This window comes from Cervus canadensis, chromosome 1 (genome assembly GCF_019320065.1).
Source record: "Cervus canadensis isolate Bull #8, Minnesota chromosome 1, ASM1932006v1, whole genome shotgun sequence".
NCBI classification, from domain to species: Eukaryota; Metazoa; Chordata; class Mammalia; order Artiodactyla; family Cervidae; genus Cervus; species Cervus canadensis.
The window spans coordinates 63,079,867-63,102,304 of record NC_057386.1 but is presented as its reverse complement, the minus strand read 5'-3'; the positions used below and the strand labels follow the sequence as shown (position 1 = coordinate 63,102,304).

Below are 22,438 nucleotides of genomic sequence, written 5' to 3'. Positions count from 1 at the left end.
GTGAACAGAACTATCCTGGGGTGTGGGGCGGACCTTGACCTGGTCTTCCTCTCTGAACATGCATTGCTCTCGGAAACAGAATGAGGTGGCTGGGTTGAAGGACCATGACTCCCCAGCTATCCCCCAATTTTAACTTAACAAGACATGATTTATAAAGTAAACACTTCCAGTGTCTATTTCGAGGTTGCTCATATTGTGCCAGCCAACTGCCTCATATCCTGTACTCCAAGATGCAGGGACACAGATGGATCTGTCTGCCTTCTTAGACCCCTAAACTGTGAGAGGCTAAGATGACATTCTTAGGATAGTCAAGTCAGAAGGATGGGCGCTTTCTCTCTCTCCTGTTAACTCTCTTTTGTCAGATGATTAAGCCGTGAATCCTTACACTGTCTGGAGTAGAGCAATGGGTGCTAGCCTGGATTTCAGATGATGTCTCAGCTCCCGGTCCTCTCTGATCAAAGTGCACAGCCATCAGGCTTTTCATTCCCAACTGACGGGGCTGGAGTGGGTAACCTCCACCCTCCCTCCCACCAGTGATGGCCGAGATGACCAAGTGGAGAACTGAGTTAATTCCAACAGAAGGTGCGACCAGAGACTCTTTTGCTTGAAATAACAAACATTAGAGTGCTCATACACACACCTCTCTAATAGTTTAGTTGAAAAAGTTAAGGTTTGGACTCCTTATTAATTAAGTAATTGCAAAAGTTTCCTATCTGCTGTTAGTTGAGGGAAAGGCATTTTGGGAATGTGTGTGTGTTTTACTTGATATTGCTAGATAGCACTTTAATTCTTGACTTATTTTTGACCATGCCATTCATGGAACTAGTAGTATATATATATATATATTTTCTAATATATTTATTTCATTGTCATGTTTTTGTCCAAAGGCATGCTTTGGTATTTTCTTATTTTATATTGTTTGTTTATTTTTGTTGAAGTATAGTTGATTTACAATATTATATGTTTCAATTATACAACATAGTGAGTCACAATTTTTAAAGGTTATGTTTCATTTATGATTTTTTATTAATTTATTTTTTAATTGGAGGAAAGTTACTCTACAATGTGGGGATGGTTTCTGCCACACAACAGTGCAAATCAGCCTAATTTTATATGTATATATATATAAAACCTCCCTCTTGGGCCTCTCTCCCCGACCTCCACCCAGACTTAAAAGCTTTTGCACAGCAAAGATAACAACCAGCAAGATTAAAAGCCACCCCTCGGGTGGGAGAACACAATCGTTAGTCTTCACATCAGGTGTCTGTTCGCCGGTGCTCACCCCGCCCCGCTGTGTCCCGACACCCGCGGTCATCGCTGTGGCCTCGCATCCGGCTCTCGGAGAGGCTGGTGAGAGCGGGTGCTGCAGGACTCTGGGTCTGATAGCTGTGCAGCCCTGTCCTCTGGCCGGAGTGTATTCCCTTTCTCCACCAGTGGTCACAAGTGAGTCCAGGAGAACGTGGATGGCTCTGCACAAATCCACGGCTGCTGTTGGAAACGACAGTTTGAAGTGGGCTTCCTCCTTCTTACGATGGATCAGCAATAATGCAATCCTTGTTGTCAGGCTAAGAAAACAGCGTTTGCCAGCAGAAGTCATCTTGGCAGCCCCCAGTGGGGGCTGATTCCGTTGCCTGATTCCCTGCAGACCCACCCTGATTTTTATCCCCGGCGCTGCGGAGAGACGATGTTTCATGACTAGTGTACTGAGCTGATGATTTCCGAATCCCAGATACTCTTACAGAGGAATCTGCTAGCTAGCCAGGGTAGCACCGCCAGAGAAAAGAGGTCCGGGTGGGACTTCTGTTTACAGTTACGATGTATTATTTTACTTTGCACCCCTGCAATTTCTTGACTGAAGAAATTCTATTCTTTGTATGTGATACCATGAAACTGAGTTTTCAGGTTTCCAGGGCTTTCTTTTTTTCTGAGCAGGAGTTTCCTCAGACTTTTCATCTAGAATTTTCTTCGGTGAGAAATTGGTAGAAGAACCTGTCATGGGGGTGAGGGTTCTGGCACTCTACCATTAAAATCTTTCCCAGAGAGAAAAGTAACAAGCCCAAATTAGAGAATATGGTGAGGTATTTTTAAAGCTGTGAAAGTCTAGAGGTATGTGATTAGGAAAAACTTCCCCCTCCTTTTTTTTTTCTTTGTATATTGATTTTTTTAGTTTTAGCCCAGCCACTATTAAATTTTCCTTAGGTCAAATTGCCCTCCCTTGAAGCAATTTTAACTGAAGCAGAGAACTGAGGTAACCACTTTGTCCTTAGCAGAAACATTTGGGTCTTAGAATTTTCCCCTCCTATAACCACTGACTTCTTGTGCAGAGAGTCCATGGAAATGAGCATGAATACTTCACTAAGAAGTTTTTCGAACCCCACTTTTATTCATTTTTGTTGTTGATTGTATACTCCAGTCACTGTTGGGCAAAACAGAGACACACCATAAAACATACAGGGTAGATAGCCTGGCTGAGTGCACGTGCTGTTTAAAACTCTAATAAGCAGAGAGTTTTATATTTTGTTTGTCTTTGCATTCTCTGTGGGAAAAAACCCCCAAACTTCAAACCTTGGTCTGGTCACCATCGCCCTCAGTCAGATCTGCTGAGAATCTGGCCTGCACCTTTTTCACTGCTGAAGCTTTTTATAACCTGGCTAGGTATTAGGCAGCTTTTAAAATTGGCAGGTCTCTGGGTTCCATTAAGAACTCATTTAAATCGTTTCTCACTTGAGCCTAAATTTTAACTAAGCCCTGGTGGCTTTCAATTAGGATTGTTACAAAATGAGATGAGGGTGGAAATTAGATTAATGTGAAGAAACAATGGAAGAGATAGCATATCAGATAATTTACGACTCACATGTCAAGATTTTATTGTAGTCATCAAACTGCTACTAATATAGAAATGGATTGTTAACCTGATAAATTATGTCACTGATGATGAAATTAGGGCAGACTTTGGAAAACTCTAGTAACAATAAAAACACACATAGTTTTGTGGCTCTGAAACAAATTGCCTGCATGCCCTGAAGCCAGGTTTAGTTGAAATAACTAAGCTAATTAGATAAGAAATAATGAGTGAAAATAAATATAAAGGTCTAGGTCAGGTGAAGAAAAGCTATACATAACAATTGGTATGTGATATTTGTATGAAAGTCTTCTTTTAAGGTATGTGGGAAAGGAAATTGCAAATTAACTCTGGTTCTACATACACCAAGGCCAAAGTTTGCAAACTGTGCAGTATTGTTTCCACAAAACATTCTCTTTCCTCAGTTGCCTCCCCTCAGCCCCAGACACAAAGCCAGTGCTGTTTGTCATCTTGGAGCAGGGCTCATGCCAAAAGTAGGGCGTTAACTAGATCCTGCTTGACAGCTGTTTTCAGAAAAATAATGACTGATTATTAATGTATGCTTTTCTACTAGAACAGTTACAATTTTAAAAAAGACCATCATACAGGAAAGTTGCTTCTGGCATTCTGTTCTATGAATTTGCCACATTCAGAGGTTTGTGTTGCCACTGCTCCCATCAGGTTACAGAACAATTTGCTCACAGCTGTGCTCTCCCTCTGGGTCACATCCTTCCTCCACACAGTAGGAGATTTGTAAAGCGTTTGCTCAGAGAGTTGTGTGTCATGGAACCTGTCCCTAAGTCATCACTTGTGGATCACTGGAGAAGTGTGTTCTTTCTTTTTCTCTCATCTTGGCTGTTTGCTGATATGATCAGTGCCTCTTCCTGAGTGTGTTATACGGGTGACAAATGTCTCCAAAACTCAGTGGCCTTGGATTGAGTATGACTATCTGACCCAAAGGTTAGGTGTGCCAAAATTTTGCTGGAATAGCACTTCAGATCTAGTCAGTTGGAGGTGGCAGTAGGTAATATTAGTAGGCTTCTCTAGGGAGAAGCCTGAGATCTGGGATAGATGGGATTTCAACCCAGGGAACGGAAGTGGGAAAAGGACACCCCAGGCTGAGGAAGAGCATGAGCAAAGCCTGAAGGTGCAAAATTTCAAGACACTGGGGAAAGACACGGCCATCCACAGGGCTGGCGTGGAAGCTACAGTGGAGCATCAGACCCACTGGGATTTTATTTTTTATTAAGTGATGGTGGGAGGACTCATTGACTCATTTCTGAGCTGGTGCAAATCTGAAACGTGCTTCCAGAAGAATCACCGTGCAGAACAAACCAGACTTCCGGAACAAGAATAGGTGGGACATTCAGGAAAGGACCCTGATGACTCCACATCTACTCCGTCAGATGTTCTGTAGTGAGGAGGAGCTGGATGCTGGTATCTATCATAACGATATCACTTACAAGTGGAATCTAATAAAAATGATACAGATGGACTTATTTACAAAACAGAAGCACACTCTCATCTCGAAATCAAACTCATGGACACCAAAGGGGAAATATGGGGGGAAGTAGTAAACTGGGAGATTGGGATTAACATAGTTTTGTATTCTAGTTTAGTTATAGATGAATAATTAGAAAACCAGATCTAGATAGTTTTGAGAAAGCTAAAAAATAGAAAAAAGAAAAAGAAATTTTGTCTAAATCTTGGTTTAAAATGCATTTAGTTTTAGGGCCAGGGAATTAGAATGGTTTTTCCTGGTTTTAGATTCATGATATTAACATACTATATATAAAAACAGGTAACTAACAAGGACCTCCTGTACAGTATGGGGAACTCTACTCAATCCTCTGTGGTGACCTATATGGAAAAAGAATCTGAAAAAGAATGGATATATATTTACATATACCTGATTCACTTTGCTGTACAATTGAAACTAACACAACATTGTAAATCAACTCCACATCAATAACAATTTAAAAAAATTAAAAAAGAGTGGTTGGCATACTGTCCTTAATTCTTTAGTCACTTTGAAGTTTAGAATTAAAAAACCCTCTAGATAGTGTTAAAGATAAATACCAGGCGGCATTTACCTGATTACTAGATTTAAGTGTCCAGTGCCTACAGTGAGAAAAACTGTTATCTTCACAAGATTTATTCTTATTGAGTGGGCTGTGCATTGTACATATAAGAAAAAATAACACACTCATAGCAGAGATCTGCAGGAGCCCGTGCTTTCCTTCATTCGTTCTTTTGTTGATTCAGAAAGCACGCTTCAGGTCCATGTGTCACATGTAGGATGTGGCCTCTTGAAATCCAATGTGCAGGTCGGGCTAGCTTCCAGGAAACCATGGCCACCTCCTGGCCATCTCAGCTTAAGCCAGCCTGGCTAGGCTGATCATCTCTCCTCTTTTTGGTAACCGAGAGCTTTCCACTGTTGTCAGTGTTTTGGGGGGCATTGATCCTTTTCATCGATCTTTTTATATTTCTTACATGCTTCCAGCCTCCATTCCCTGCTACTCTCTAGGCTCCTGACCTTGATTCTTGAACTCTGCCCCAGTTGACCTACTGCGTGATCGTGCCTACCCAGCCCAGCACTTGTGCTGGTCCTTCCTCTTGCCTGTGTCTGGGCTCTGATGCACTTCCCTGGTGCCGACACAAGGCTTCCTTTAGGGACGTTACTGACTGGGGCGTATTCCTACTATGGACCTGTGGTCTTTATTTCAGGCCACTGACCTGGCCTTGGCTAGTGGCTTCAAGTTGCATCTTCCACCACTGTTGGCACTTGTCACTTGGCTAACATCACATTGTCTTCGGGCCTCCACACCCTACCCCACTCAGACAGAAGAACGCGACACCCATTTTACTTAACTGGCAGCAAGTGCTGGTTTTTGGTGTATTTGGTTCAATGAATAGCTTTGTATTCTAGTTTAGTTACAGATGAATAATTAGAAAACCAGATCTAGATAATTTCGAGAAAGCTAGAAAAAAGAAAAAGAAACTTTGTCTAAAACTTGGTTTAAAATGCATTCAGTTTTAGGGCCAGGAAATTAGAATGGTTTCTTCTGGTTTTAGGTTCATGATATTACTTGAGTTTTTACTTGGGATCGGAGAGAAAATAGACATGATGAATGTTTGCTGTTATGACTACGTAATGTGTCACCTGAGGGGCTGGACAAGTGTAAAAGTAAAATTAAATTTCTAGTGATCGACTGTGACACTGTGGGATAGAAATGTTTTACAAGCTGACAGTCCCACAGCCAAGCACAGGAGGACAAGGAAGATGCTAACACATGTGGTCTGATACCACAAACAACTATTCTCCTCTGGGACGAAGAAGACAGTTAACTGTTGTCCCACACGGGAAATTCAAGAAATCTGTGCAGCATGTATTTTTCTCATTCCTCTGAGGATTACTGAGAAGAGAGGGACCTTGTTTAGGAAAACACCCAAGCTTGGATGCTTGGGTCAGAGATGTCTTTAAAAGGCTACCATTCTTCCATGTGACCTCCTCAAAACTGTTTAATGAGACTACTTGAAACTCCCTTGACCCCAGACACACCCCTCACCCCTTAGCAGGATTGAGCAGGCTTCCTTTCCCTTTCTGAGAAAAGTGACTGTTTGAGGGTCTCCTGATGGTTGTAGGGGACCATTGTCACTTTAGGTCTTCTTTGTACAAGTTGAGCCTTTTCCGGAGTAGTCTACAAATATGGGGCTGGGAGGAGAGCAGTGCTGTTTGCGGTTGGATTTCTCCACGGTCCCTGCACACGGAGAACATCACCACTCACTGGACACACGCAGCCACTCAAGTGCCATTGCTTTTTCTGCTGGCATCTGTCCAACCTGCATAGTGATGGTACAGGGCTGGCAAAAGTTGGGCGCTCCCAGGAGGGCCGTGGGGGCGGGGCTCTGGCCGTGGGGGCGGGGCTTTGGCTGTGGGGGCGGGGCTCGGGCTGTGGGGGCGGGCTCGGGCTTCGCGGGCAGGGCTAGGAAAGAGGTGTGTCTTACACAGAAATAGCTGTGTTCCCTGTGCAGTCTTAGCTCTGCATACAGAGGACCTGGTAAAAGGCAGGTGTGCTTGGAGACCTCGGAGGGAGGGCGATACCTTGGCGAGCCGGGCTCTATGACAGAGGCCACATCTGTGCCCCTCCACCGTCACTCAGCCCAGCTGTCACTCCCTTCCAGGCTCTGAGCAAGCGCTGGATTCCTGCTCTCATTGTAGTCCAGCCTGTTTTCCCTCGAGTCTCCACAGCACTTGGAGCTGTCCCAGGGCCGCGTTCCTGGCTCCTTTTCTGACAGCCTCGGTTTTTTAAGGGCTTTGTGCCGATGCTGCCTGTCGCGCTGTTCTTGAAGGTGCTGCTGCTGCTAAGTCGCTTCAGTCGTGTCCGACTCTGTGCGACCCAAGACGGCAGCCCACCAGGCTCCGCTGTCCCTGGGATTCTCCAGGCAAGAACGCTGGAGTGGGTTGCCGTTACCTTCTCCCTTGAAGGTGCTAGGAAGATGAAAGGTTGGAGCTGGGTGAAGAGTCCAGTGTTGTGGGTGGAGGTGGCCTGAGGTATTAAGCAGGAGAGTCAGATGGGCCTCTTTGGGGCTAGGGTATTTGAGTACAGGTTGGAAGGGTGTGGGGAGAGAGCAAATCAGCCAAGATGGCCTGTTCAGGCTCTCCAGCCCCAATTTTGTAAATAGTGACTATGTAACAGCTGAGATTCATTTGTAGCACTGCGCCTGTGCCTTCATGAGGTTTATGTAACAGCTGAGATCACTTGTGGCACTGCGCATGTGTGTCACGAGGTACTTGCTTGGCCATGGGCTGCTTTGTGTGGTAGGCCTGTATGCTGCTGCTGCTGCTGCTAAGTCGCTTCAGTCGTGTCTGACTCTGTGCGACCCCATAGATGGCAGCCCACCAGGCTCCTCCATCCATGGGATTTTCCAGGCAAGAGTACTGGAGTGGGTTGCCATTGCCTTCTCCGAGGCCTGTGTGAACTCCACCTAAAAAAAGCGGTGAGGTGACTGCTGCCCATGGATGTGTCTGTTGGGTCCCCCATGAGAGGAGAGAATGTGGCATGTCTGTTGCTAAGGCTCCTGTGCCAGCCAGGAGAGAGATTGGCTGGGGGGGGGCACCTGGGGCCCCAGCAGGTGGGAGGCCACGCGGTAGGGGCGCCTGGGCAGCTGCCTTTTCTTGACCCTGGTCCAGGCTGTGCTGGGGGACCTGGCTCACCACAGCCCTGGGTGCACTGTCTGTGGTTTTTTACCTTCTTTTCACACGCATGACATGAGGACAGCATCATTGCAGGTCTTTTAACTAAGTTTGTAACTCTAAAGTTATTTTTATCTTGTATATTTAGTTTAAGGGGCTACAAACATCAATTTTAAAATGTTGAAATGTTTTACACACCCCCTTTTTTGGGAAAAGCAACCAAAAGGATCCTGCCTTTTGTCAGCTGGCTGAATTCTCCAGTGGTCCAGTGGTTAGGTCTCTGAGCTTTCACTTAGGAGGGTTCAGGTTCAATCCTTGGTGAGGGAATTAAGATCCCCTGGACAGCGGTAGGGCTTTTCCTTTTTTATAAAGCTGATTTGTTCTCCTCCCCCCAGCCCCTTATTGATTGTCTCTCTGATGTCTGTCATTGGACAGGTCTCTGGAGACCCTCTTGAGGTGGATGGCCTAGCTGCCTGTTAGTGGTTTTGCCCATTTTTTGAGTTTATTGTGATGAGTTTTGGCCACACCATGTGGCTTGTGGGATTTTAGTTCCCCAACCAAGGATTGAACCTGTGCCCCCCTGCAGTAGAAGCACAGAGGCTTAACCTCTGGACTGCCAGAGATACATCCACCCCTGCCCCACCGGCATTTTAGGTCAGGAAACGGGAGCAGGACCGTGGCGTTGCCTGTTGTCAGCTGACAGTGTCCATGGCGCGCTTGCCTCCGTGTGGCAGCTGCTGGCTGCCCATGCAGACTTCTGAGCGCCAGGACATTTAGGGAGGAATAGATGAGAGGAGCAAAGTAAACTCACTTGAGAGGCCGTGGATCCTGGTTGCTTCCGAGCCGAAGCTGCGGGACCATGGGATGTGTGGTGAAGATGTTCTGCAGGGGGGTGAGGACTGGGCGCCTTCCCCTTGGCTGTCCTCCTGTCCAGCAACTGTCTCGTCACAGCTGCCGCTGCCAGGACCCAGTCTGTTGCCTAAAGTCAAAAGACGAACACACACGTAACTGAGCAGCCCCACAGAAGGAAATTGGGTCCCCCTAATGTGGACTATCCAAGCACACTGCCCATCCCCATGCATTTCCCAAGATTAAAAACATCTCCAGTCACAGAAAGAGATGTAGGATGGCGAACACAGACTGACTTTATTATGTGGGTTTTGAAATTAATCCAATTGTTTGGAGCAGAGGCGCTGACGTTCTGCAGATTAAAAGGGTGAATTAAATGTATTTATTCAATAAACATTTATTGACCATTCAGTAGATGCCAGGCACTGGGCCAGGTGCCAAAGACAGACTGAGTCCTGCAGCCATAGAGCTTTCATGGCACTTCTGGAGGCGACGATCAAGTGGAGGGAAAGCGATGAGGTTACATTTCTGCATTTCATAAATGTGCCGGGGAGTGTACAGTTGTTTCTCACTGAAACACCAATTTTATTCATTTTATATCTTGAGATGCTTCTGTATAGAAGAGACTCCCCCCGCCCCCAGAAGTCCAGAGTGCTCATGTACTTACAAGTGTATCACACACACTGCAATACATTGTTACGCTTTGAATCCTCCAAGAGAAACAGCTTTCAACATACTGAGATGTTTAGAGTTGGAGCAGTACTTACGAAAACCGCGGAAAGACACATGCATTATCATATGTGGAGAAAGAAAAAAATTACATCTTCAGAGAGATGCCAGTTTGATTGTATCCCTTCCCACAGGGTGAGGAACCTGAGGAACTAAAAGGATGTGGTTCAGATGCTCACCTCCAGACCATATCCTGAGTACCCAGCATCTCAGAATTCCCCAGCTCAGTGGCCCTGAACCACTGCCAGCACCTGCAAGACTTTCCCATCATTGAGAAAGGTGACTGGGCTGTCACTGTATGCTGGTGAACACACCAGAGCATATAAAAACCCCTCCAAGTATGGGATGGCAGTGGGGGAAGAGAAGGTGGCTGGACCCCTCAGACGCTAGACTGAGCTTGCAGATAGCATGTTGAGTTTTTCATTTGGCTGAAGAAAATGATAAGGCAAGATGATTTGTGTGTGTGTGCACAAATCCTTTTTATGTGCACGCTTAATCCTCTCAACTTTTTCCATTACTATTAATACCCGAGGTTACCCTCTGCTAATTTGGAAGAGAGATACCTTTTGTTGAAGAAAAATTCTGTTTATTGATGTATCCTCTACAGTTAAAGAAGAGGAAAAATCAATCAGAGCATTTATTTTGTGTATTATTGTATTCTTTGAAATAGTGGATTACATCTTAATCCTACACACATTCTTCAAATAAGGACTCCATCTGGAAAGCTAACCTTCCATGGAAATGTCTGGGTCACACATGTCCATCCAGTCCTTCGCCAAGTACTTAATGGAGCATTTAGTTGCTGGTAAGATACTCTGGGGTCCCTTGGAGAGACCTAAAAGACAGAGTGGGTTGCTCAGGGTAGCCTGGTATGCACGACATTTGGGTCCATCCTTGATCATTGAAGTCATTTGCTTTAAATAATTACAATTAGGCACTCTTCTCTTGTTTCTTTTCTACTTTTAATGCCATTTTAAGTTTAACATAATTGAGAGTATTTCGCTCTGTTTTACAGTTTTCCTTTGGGTTTATTACTGTCATAAAAGTTAAAATTAGACAAGAGTTGCAGAATCTTTAAATCAATAATCTAATGAATCTGTCCTCAGGTTGCTCTGGGGAATATAGGAAATGCACTGCAGTAAATCCTTCTTCCTGAGTCTTATGCCGTCCTAATGTCACAATGGATGGCAGTGTCTCTTGCTTTGGGACTGGCTACAGAATCATGAGCTGTCAGAACTGATAAGGATCTGAGGTGTCATTGCCTGGTTTCATGGGCGAGGCATGAAAATTCAGAGAGAGCAAAGCCTTATCTGTGATCACAGAGCAAATACATGGCAGGATGGGACCCTGGACTCCATGATGTGCTTCTTCAGTTCACATGAAAGCAATCTATGATCAGATGATTAGAAGAGAAAATCTCCCCTCAACCCTGCCCCATCTTCAGAAACTCAAATGAAAACTCAAAAACAGTTCCTTACCCTGAACCTTAGGTGAGTGTATAGTGAGCTGTTTTAAATAAATTAGGAGCTTCATTTAGGACTGATGTGGCTCTTGGCTCATTCTAGACTTCTGCATGTACGGTTAATCCTTGTTATTTGCAGTAATTATACCCTACACAGTCACTGTGAACACTGGGTTAATGAACAGCAAACCACTGCTGGTGGCGCAGTGGTGAAGAATCTGCCTGCCAGTCAAAGATGCGGGTTTAGTTCCTGGGTCAAGAGGGTCCCTTGGAGGAGGAAATGGCAACCTGCTTCAGTATTCTTGCCTGGAAAATTCAATGGGCAGAGGAGCCTGGTGGGCTACTGTCTATGGGACCACAGAGAGTTGGACATAACTGAGTAACTGAGCATCCATAATCCTAGGGAAAATACGCGGTTGGGTTCTTGCAAGCCTCTGGTCACACTTTCATAAATCAGTCAATACATAACCTTGTTTTGTGTGTGTTTCTATTAAAGACAACTTATTTAATGTATATTATTGATTCATTAACGTTGGACTCATAGTCAACAGCACTATATAGCTCATGCCTGAATGAAGCTTATTGAACACCTACCTGTATTTTCTCTATAAGGTACATTATAGCCTTGTGTTTAGAACAGTAGACCACACATCACCACTATGCTGGACCATTTTTAAATAGATAAATTACCAGCCAGAAGTGCAAAAGTGTAAAAATTATGATACCAACTGCCTTGAAAAGGACACTCATGTATCCCATGAGAATAGAAACAAGATGGCAGAATATCAGCTTGTCCAACCTCAACTGGCATTGTGTGTGTCAGGGACTCGAGTTTCTGACACTCTGTGCATGTCCACAAATGACCACAAAAATATTGTGAGTGTTCACTTTGGGGTTATGAATTTGAGTAAGTGAATTTGCAAATAAAGAATCTGGAGTGATGAGGATTGACTGTATACAAAAGCTCGCATATATCACTATATACTCTAATTCAGGTTTCACGTGGAGCAGTTTCGACTCTACATTGGTGGTGCAGTTATGCTGGTGGCCATTACACAGGAAGCTTCTACTTTAGAAGCCTTCCTTTGAGTGCACCTGCTTCCTGTGAGCCATGTTGCCGAAAAGCTCCTTAAGGCAGATCCAGACTCCTGCCCTCCTAGCCACAGAGCTCTATCAAGAGTAGGGACCCCCTCTCAGGCATGTACCCTCCAATTAAGCTTCCTTCTTATGGGTGAAGAGGGGTCTCCATGCACGCATGCTCCAAAGAGGCTGCGTCATATCTTTTTACCTTGGCCTCACTTAGAAGTACTCATTATTTCCACAGCTAACTGCAGGCCTATAACTCCCAAATCTTTATCTCCTGTAAGGTATTTCTTCTGAGCTCCAGATATGTCTCTCCAGTTTCCTCCTTAGCATATCTACTAGAATGATTCACTGGGATGTCAGCAAGTCTAAAAGAGTTCTCATTGACTTCTGCCCGAAAGCCAGTCCTTCTTTGTCTCTACTGGGTACTTGGCTACTTGGGTCACTGTCCAACTGGTCAACGAAGCTTGAAAACTAAGAGTGATTCTTAATTTCTTCTTCCCCTTTACTCCTCTCATGAGGTATCCAGTGAAGTCCCACAAAATCTACCTTTGTGCTGTCTCTACCATCTGCCTATGCCTCTTCAATGGCATCACCATAGCTCTATCCCAGTACTCACTGGGGTTGGCTGTCGGTCTCCCATGTCTCCATCCACTGTCCACACTGTTCCTAGAGGGATCTCTGGAAAATGCAAATATGACTATATCACTCCCTTTGAATATTTCAATATTTCCCTAATGACTGCTGGATACATATAATTTTAATAAGATCCTTTTATATTTGGACACCTGTTTCCTCCACTCTTTCATCTCCCATCACCCCCTTTATACCAATGTGATCTTGTGATATAATAAGAAATATGTATTTTAGTCTTTGTTCCTGGTTCTTGAGGCAGGACTATCCCTAAACCTTGGAATTTCCTGAGTGAAAAGGAAAGTGATAGGGGTGGGAGGAGTGTTTTTTGTTTTCACAATAAACCACTTTCAACCACACCTAGTTTATGCTAATTAGATGCCCCTTGTTGTTCAGTAGCTAAGTTGTGTCTCACTCTTTGCAACTTCTTGTACTGCAGCATGCCAGGCTTCCCTGTCCTTCATTATCTCTTGGAGTTTGCTCAGATTCATGTCCCTCGAGTCGGTCATGCCATGTATCCCATCCTCTGCCGCCTGCTTCTCCTCCCGCCTTCAATCCTTCCCAGCTTCAGGGTCTTTTCCAATCAGTCAGCTCTTCACATCAGGTGGCCAAAGTACTGGAGCTTCAGCATCAGTCCTTCCAATGAATATTTAGCGTTGATTTCTTTTAGGATTGACTGGTTTGATCTCCTTGCAGTCCAAGAGACTCTCAAGAGCCTTCTCCAGCACCACTATTTGAAAGCATCAGTTCTTCGACACTCAGTATTCCTTGTGGTCCAACTCTGGCATCCATACATGACTACTGGAAAAGGCAGAGCTTTGACTATAGGGACTTTTGTTGGCAAAGTGATGTCTCTGCTTTTTAATATGCTGTCTATGTTTGTCATAGCTTTCCCTCCAAGGAGCAATTGTCTTTTTATTTCATGGCTGCAGTCACTGACCGAAGTGATTTCCAAGCCCAGGAAAATAAAATCTGTCACTGCTTCCACCTCTTCCCCATCTATTTGTCATAAAATGATGAGACTGGGTGCCATAATTTTAATTTTTTTGAATGTTGAGTTTTAACCCAGATTTTTCTCTCCTCTTTCACCTTCATCAAGAGGCTCTTTAGTTCCTCTTCATTTTTGGTCATTAGAGTAGTATCATCTGTATATCTGATGTTGTTGAAATTTTTCCTGGCAATCTTGTTCCCAGCTTGTGATTCATCCAGCCCGGCATTTCACATGATGTACTCTGCATATAAGTTAAAATAAGAGGGTGACAGTATATAGCCTTGTCATACTCCTTTCCTAATTTTGAACCAGCCAGTTGTTCCATGTAAGGCTCAAAATCATGCTTCTTGACCTGCATACAGGTTTCTCAGGAGGCAGATAAGCTGGTCTGGTATTCCCATCTCTTTTAAGAATTTTCCACAGTTTGTTGGGATCTATAGAGTTAAAGGCTTTTGCATAGTCAATGAAGCAGAAGTAGATATTTTTCTGGAATTCCCTTGCTATCTCTATTATCCAATGAATGTTGGCAAAAAATCTCTGGTTCCTCAGCCTTTTCTAAAGCCAATTTGTACATTTGGAAGTTCTCATTTCACATACTGTTGAAGTCTAGCTTGAAGGATTTTGAGCATAAACTTACTAGCATGTGAATTGAGCACAATTGTCTGGTAATTTGTACTTTCATTGGTATCACCCTTCTTTGGGATTGGAATGAAAACTGACCTTTTTGAGTCCTGTGAGTTTTCCAAATTTGCTTCCATATTGAGTACAGCACTTTAATAACACCATCATCTTTTAGGATTCTAAATAGCTCTGCTGGAATTCTATCACCTCCACCAGCCTTGTTTGTAGTAATGCTTCCCAAGGCCCACTTGACTTCAGACTCCAGGATGTTAGATTCTAGGTGAGTGACCACACCATTGTGGTTATCTGGATCATTAATACCTTTTTTGTATATTTCTTCTGTGTATTCATGCCATCTCTTTTTAATCTCTTCTGCTTGTGTTAGATCCTCACCATTTCTGTCCTTTATTGTGCTCATCCTTGGATGAAATGTTCCCTTGATATCCCCAATTTTCTTGAAGAGATCTCTAGTCTTTCCTATTCTATTGTTTTCCTATACTTCTTTCCACTGTTCATTTAAGAAGGCCTTCTTATCTTTCCATGATATTCTTCAGAACTCTTCAGTTGGATTCGGTTCAGTTCAGTTTAGTTGCTCAGTCGTGTCTGACTCTTTGCAACCCCATGGACTGCAGCATGGCAGGCTTCCCTGTCCATCACCAACTCCGGGAGCTTGCTCAAACTCATGTCCATTGAGTCGGTGATGCCATCCAACCACCTCGTTCTCTGTTGTCCCCTTCTCCTCTCACCTTCAATCTTTCCTAGCATCAGTGTCTTTCCCAATGAGACAGTTCTTTGTATCAGGTGGCCAAAGTATTAGAGTTTCAGCTTCAGCATCAGTCCTTCCAATGAATATTCGGAACTGATTTCCTTTAGGATTGACTGTTTTGATCTCCTTGCAGTCCAAGGGACTCTCAAGAGTCTTCTCCAACACCACAGTTAAAAAGCATCAGTTCTTCAGTGCTCAGCTTTCTTTACAACATCCATACATGACTGTTGGAAAAACCATAGCTTTGACTAGAGACCTTTGTTGACAAAGTAATGTCTCTGCTTTTTAATATGCTGTTTAGGTTAGTCATAGCTTTTCTTCCAAGGAGCAAGTGTCTTTTAATTTCATGGCTGCAGTCACCATCCGCAGTGATTTTGGAGCCCCCCAAAATAAAGTCTCTCACTGTTTCCATTGTTTCCCCATCTATTTGCCATGAAGTGATGGGACTGATGCCATGATCTTAGTTTTCTGAATGTTGAGTTTTATGCCAGCTTTTTCACTCTCCTCTTTCACTTTCATCAAAAGGTTCTTTAGCTCTTCTTCACTTTCTGTCATAAGGGTGGTGTTGTCTAAAATATAGCATATTACCGCATATAAATGGAATCTAGAAAAATGGTATTGATGAATATATTTGCAGAGAAAGAATGGACATGCAGATGTAGAGAATGGACTGGACTAGTGGGCACAGTGGAGGAGGGAAAGAGTGGGAAGAATGGAGAAAGTGGCATCAGCTTATATACACTATCGTGTGTGAGATGGATAGCTGGTGAGAAGCTGGTGAGAAGCTGCTGTGCAGCGCAGGTTGCCCAGTCTGGTGCTCTAGGATGACCTAGAGGGATGGGACAGGAGGAGGGGAGGGAGGCTCGGGAGGGAAGGGATATGTGTATAATTATGGCTAATTTACATTATTGTGTGGCAGAAACCAACACAAAGTTGTAAAAATTAAAAAACAAAACCAAGCAAAAAGAAGCCATTTGGGAAAAGAGATGTTCATTGAGAGAGAAGACAGTTTCATTCCTCAGATGATACAGGAAGCTGTACCTATTTGTGGTCAGAGCATGGAATACTTTTTTGTAAATCCTTCAAACTCTTTATTTTGCTCTTTTAACTGCAATTTGTAATTTGATTACTATAATCTTCCTTTAGTAAAGCCCATCAACTATTTTCTGTGTTTTATAGGAAATGTTGTTGTTTAGTCACCAAATCATTTCTGACTCTTTGTGACCCCATGGACTGCAGCATGCCAGGCTTCCCTGTCCTTCACTATCTTCTGGGATTTGCTCAGACTCATGTCCATTGAGCTGATGATGCCACCCAACCATCTCATCCTCTGTCGTCCCTTTCTCCTCCTGCCCTCAATCTTTCTCAGCATCAGGGTCTTTTCCAATGATTTGACTCTTCGCATCAGGTGGCCAAAGAATTGGAGCTTCAGCTTCAGCATCAGTCCTTCCAGTGAATATTCAGGGTTGATTTCCTTTAGGACTGACTGGTTTGATCTCCTTGCTGTCAAAGTAACTCTAAAGAGTCTTTTCCATCACCACAGTTCAAAAGCATCAATTCTTTGGTGCTCACCCATCTTTATGGTCCAGCTCTCACATCCATACATGACTACTGGAAAAACTGATATCCATAAAGAATAAAATAATTCTTTTCAAGACTCTTTTTTCATTCTATACATTTAGTTAGTACCTGCCTTTCTAAAATTCTGTTTAATCTAGAATGGTTCTCTTACCTTCAACTCCCTGTCTTTTCCTATTTTAGGCAATATTTTTCAAAAATCCTATAATCAATCATTTTCTGATTCCCTTAGTTCTATTTACTCAGCAAAATTTCATTGTGAAGTGAAATTAAGTAAAATTTACAGGCACTGCCAAATTCTAAACCTACTGACCTGGCCAAATGGACTTATAAACGATAATTGTAAGCTATAAATTATAGTTAAACTATAGTTATATAATTATATATATAACTATTATAATATCTAATACTATATAATATATGGTTAATGTATATACACATATACATTATATATTACATATATTACATTACATACATAGTATATTAATTATATTAATAGATTATTATATTATTTAATATATACTAATGTATAATTTATAATAATATATAATATATTATTATATAATTAATAACACACATATTAATAATGTATTATATAATATTATTATATATATCTGGTAAGGAGGAAGTGAGACATATATGAAAATATAGCTAGCTAACACAGCATTCTCAAACTACCGCACGATTGCACTCATCTCACATGCTAGTAAAGTAATGCTCAAAATTCTCCAAGCCAGGCTTCAGCAGTATGTGAACAGTGAACTTCTAGATGTTCAAGCTGGTTTTAGAAAAGGCAGAGGAACCAGAGATCAAATTGCTAAGATCCGTTGGATCATCAAAAAAGCAAGAGAGTTCCAGGAAAACATTTATTTCTGCTTTATTGACTATGCCAAAGCCTTTGATTGTGTGGATCACAATAAACTGGAATATTCTTCAAGAGATGGGAATACCATACCACTTGACCTGCCTCTTGAGAAACCTGTATGCAGGTCAGAAAGCGACAGTTAGAACTGGACATGGAACAACAGAATGGTTCCAAATAGGAAAAGGAGTACGTCAAGGCTGTATATTGTCACCCTGCTTGTTTAACTTATATGCAGAGTACATCATGAGAAACACTGGGCTGGAAGAAGCACAAGCTGGAATCAAGATTGCTGGGAGAAATATCAATAACCTCAGATATGCAAATGACACCACCCTTATAGTAGAAAATGAAGAAGAACTAAAGAGCCTCTTGATGAAAGTGAAAGAGGAGAGTGAAAAAAGTTGGCTTAAAACTCAACATTCAGAAAACTAAGATCATGGCATCCGGTCCCATCACTTCATGGCAAATAGATGGGGAAACAGTGGAAACAGTGGCAAACTTTATTTTTCTGGGCTCCAAAATCACTGCAGATGGTGATTGCAGCCATGAAATTAAAAGCTGCTTACTCCTTGGAAGGAAAGTTATGACCAACCTAGACAGCATATTAAAAAGAGAGACATTATTTTGCCAACAAAGGTCCGTCTAGTTAAGGCTATGGTTTTTCCAGTGGTCATGTATGGATGTGAGAGTTGGACTATAAAGAAAGCTGAGCGCTGAAGAATTGATGCTTTTGAACTGGGGTGCTGGAGACGACTCTTGAGAGTCCCTTGGACTGCAAGGATATCCAACCAGTCCATCCTAAGGGAGATCAGTCCTAGGTGTTCATTGGAAGGACTGATGCTGAAGCTGAAACTCCAATACTTTGGCTACCTGATGCGAAGAGCTGACTCATTTGAAAAGACCCTGATGCTGGGAAAGATTGAGGGCAGGAGGAGAAGGGGACTGCAGAGGATGAGATGGTTGGATGGCATCACTTTCTCAATGGACATAGGCTTGGGTGGACTCCGGCAGTTGGTGATGGACAGGGAGGCCTGGCGTGCTGCGGTTTTGGGGTCACAAAGAGTCGGACACGACTGAGTGACTGAAATGAACTGAACACAGCATTTGATCAGAGCTGAATCAGTCTTGATCTGCTATCAGTTTACACTGAAATGAGACAGTCTTAACTGTGAGTTTGGTTTTGAAATAACCAATTTGAAGTAAATAGGATGTTTTAGTAGAATTTCCAACTGTAAAAAAACTTGGCTGAAACTTCTAGAAAGTCGGTTATATTCTTTTTCAAATGTTATTGTTAAAAGTGCAGTACATTATACCTTGTTAGTGAATATCAGGAGAAAGTTTGAGCTTAATAATAGCAAATCACTTTTTGGGTTTAATTTCCTCGTATTTGAAATGAGATGAGCAACTAGATGATTTACAAGATTGCTTTTAGCTATATGAGTTTAAGATGGAGCTGTACTTGAGAAAAGAAAGCAAAACTAGGAGAATCTCCAAAGGAATAGAGGATTTAAAAGACCATTTGCTCCAAGTAGAAAAAAAAGGAAACGAGCTACGAGCAGATTAAAGGAATTAAAGATATAGATCATTGTTAGCAAAGTAAGCGACACAGAATTCTATGTGTGCCAATATTCCATCATATGAATTAAATATGACTAAAAGACAGGCTGGATTTTGTTGTCTCTATGGCCCCAAACACAAGGGATTGGAGAGTTCCATGGTTGCTGCCTTTTTAAGGCCAATCTTGATATTATAGTTAATTGCAGTGACAACATCCTTTGCTCAAATATACTGCAGTTGATAGAGACATAGCCTCTGTCAACTAATAAGTTTAAAATGTAATGCCAAGAGTGAGACATTATTTGTTAGGACTTCAGGATAAATTACTGAAGTAACGGTGCTCCATTAAAGAGATAACACTAGTTCAGAAATCCTGAAACAATGGAAGCAATGGCCCAAAGGGTTTTCTTCACACTCCCTCTCCCCAGCCTCATTAATCAGAAAAGAAGGAGCCAAGCCCCAAACCTTGGTCTACGGTTTATATTAACAGGAAGAATCCTAGTTTTTCCACCTCTAATTTCTATGATTGTGCAAATCTAGATTAAAAACACTGAGAACATTCAAAATGTTCATCATGTATTTTTAAGCCACAGTAACAGCTCAGTATAGTACATTATGTACAGAGGAAAGAAAGAGAATAGTTTAACACCAGCTTTATTAAATCAACTGGCTCCAAATAGGGAACTGGCCACTAGGTCAGGTTTCAACTTTTTTTCTTAGGTATTGAGTCCTTTAAAAAAAGAAAACTTTTTTTTTTTTTTTTAAGAGTCTAAAGAAACCAAGGATTCTGCAAGCATATGCAGATTTTACAAAGACAACCCATTCCTTACAACATGAAAATTTTACTTATGTCTACTTAATGAAGTGCTTGTTGGAAACAATTTTATTTCTTTCTTAGTGTCCTGTTATGTCCAATCTATTCTCAAACATCTCTTTCTCATTTTTTTTTCTCTTTCTCTCTCCCTCTATGTTTTTAGCAATAAGCTATTTCCTGGTTTTACTGTCTGGACCAGTATTAACCTCGAATTTGATTTTACATTCAGAAATTCCAAAGTACCTATTTTTTAAATGAGAAATATGCCTTTTTAAAAATCACAAAATGTGATGATAATGTCTTGAGATGTTTAAAAGCAGCGAACAGCCAGAAATTCAATAGCTAAATGAATGGCGCTTCCATCAAAGTAGTTACCTTCAGAGACTAGGTATTTGGAATATGCTATAAACAATTTTTGAACTTCTGTTTTGGAAAGTACTTCAGAGTCAATGAATGAGTGATTCCAAAAACTACTCTCATGATTATATAGTCTATCTTTTGTGCTAAAAGACATGTCACTTAGCTTGATCACCTTCTTCGTTCAGCAGACTTGACTCCTTTATTAATTAGTGTTTGGGCAGGAAACATATTACCAACTCACATTGTGTGTGTGTGTGTGTGTGTGTGTGTGTGCTTGAGGAGTTTTTAATAAAGGGTATATTTACAAGATATGTGAGAAGGATAATGGGAAATCAACAAGGGATGGGGGAGCCCTTACACTCTCTGGAGCTGGGGACTTTGGAGGAGGAAGACAATCGCATCTCTGAGCTCGTTCTCTTTACCATCCAGTTTGCTAAAAATTTAATATATTTTGACTGTGCTGTGCAGTATGTGGGATCTTAGTTCCCTGACCAAGAATTGAACCTTTGCCCCCTGCACTGGAAACTCAGAGTCTTGACCACTGGGAAGTCCCCAACCTCCAGTTTCTGACAGTTACTTCCCTTTGGCCCAACTTGAGAGAAAACTAGACAACCTGGGAGCCTTAATACAGCCCATGCAGACCAGTCTTCCAGGACACAGGCTGAGTGGGGAGGTACAGAGAGTAGTTCTGGGGGGGCAAATGGAGAATATCCAACACAGCCAGTAATGGCTCTCATCTGTTAGTGTGTTAGCCGCTCAGTCGTCTCCGACTCTTTGCGACCCCATGAACTGTAGCTCTCCAGGCTTCTCTGTCCATGGAATTCTCCAGGCAAGAATACTGGAGTAGATTGCCATTCCCTTCTCCAGAGGAACTTCCCAGTCCAGGGATCAAACCCTGGTCTCCTGCATCATAGGCAGATTCTTTGCCATTTGAGCTACAAGTGCTGCCTCTCATCTGTTAACTGTGACCCAAATCACTCCACTGAGGACTGTCAGGAGAATGGGTGTAGCTTCCAAAGGCATTCTAAGAGTAGAGTTCCTTACTTAAAATAAGACTGTATACTCACTGGAATAAGTACGCACCTAATAGAAGAAATGAAAATATTTTAGTTTATTTATTACAATTCAATCTTATTTCTTTATAGCCATGTTTCATCCTTTGGTAGGAACACCTTTGAGTGGCTTCTGATACATTCAATCTAATGCATTTTATAGTCCTTTAGGTAGACCAAGGCTATGGTATTTCCAGTAGTCTTGTACAGATGTGAGAGCTGAACCATGAAGAAGGCAGAGTACCAAAGAATTGATGCTTGGAGAAGACTCTTGAGAGTCCCTTGAACAGCAAGGAGATCAAACCAGTCAATCTTAAAGGAAATCAACCCTGAATATTCACTGGAAGGACTGATGCGGAAGCTGAAACTCCAATACTTCGGCCACCTGATTCGAAGAACTGACTCATTGGGAAAGACCCTGATGCTGGGAAAGATTGAAGGCAGAAGGAGAAGAGGATGATAGAGGATGAGATGGCTGGATTGCATCACTGATTCAATGGACAAGAATTTGTGCAAACTCCGAGAGATGGTGAGAGACACAGAAGCCTGGCATGCTGCAGTCTGTGGGGTCAGGAAGAATCAGAAACAGCTTGGAGACTGAACAACAGGTAGGCCAAATGTTTTGTTTGTTGAGACTTATAATTGAGGATGGAAAAATATACAAAATGATACATTGAAAGTATACATAATCTCTTTTTATGGAGTCATCTGCATTCATTGGCTATGTGGGCAAGTGAAATAGAGTCCTGAAAATCTGACTTGGATTTGGGAATAGGGAGTTAAAACCAGAAATTATATATATACATAATACAAATCTGCCAGCTCTTGGCAGTTTTTACTTCGCTGAACTGATTTCAATGCACTGAATGACTCAGTGATGTTTTATTTTTTTGCTAGAAATTAGGAACATGGGCAGTAATCAGAGTGCCAGGGACAAAAAATACAAATCTATACTGTGTGTACTTTGAAAATCATTGGAAGTGTTGGTCACCCAAGCCTTGACTTGCTGGATTTGGGTTTGGATTACCTAACTGGGCTT

At 42.3% G+C, this 22,438-nt stretch overlaps 1 protein-coding gene across 6 annotated transcripts in view; it reads left to right on the top strand.

The window, feature by feature from the left end:
* The window catches only part of LOC122451399, a 245,581-nt gene that overhangs the window by 97,701 nt on the left and 125,442 nt on the right, over positions 1 to 22,438 (top strand). For 3 of the 6 annotated variants that reach the window (XR_006272405.1, XR_006272406.1, XR_006272407.1), the window contains exon 1: positions 21,956 to 22,007. The exons of 1 other annotated variant lie outside the window; for it this stretch is intronic. The gene's annotated coding sequence lies outside the window, so the exon portion shown is untranslated. Of the gene's footprint in view, positions 1 to 21,945; positions 22,008 to 22,438 lie in introns of those variants that run through there. 2 more of the 6 variants (XR_006272411.1, XR_006272410.1) reach the window with 2 other exon arrangements.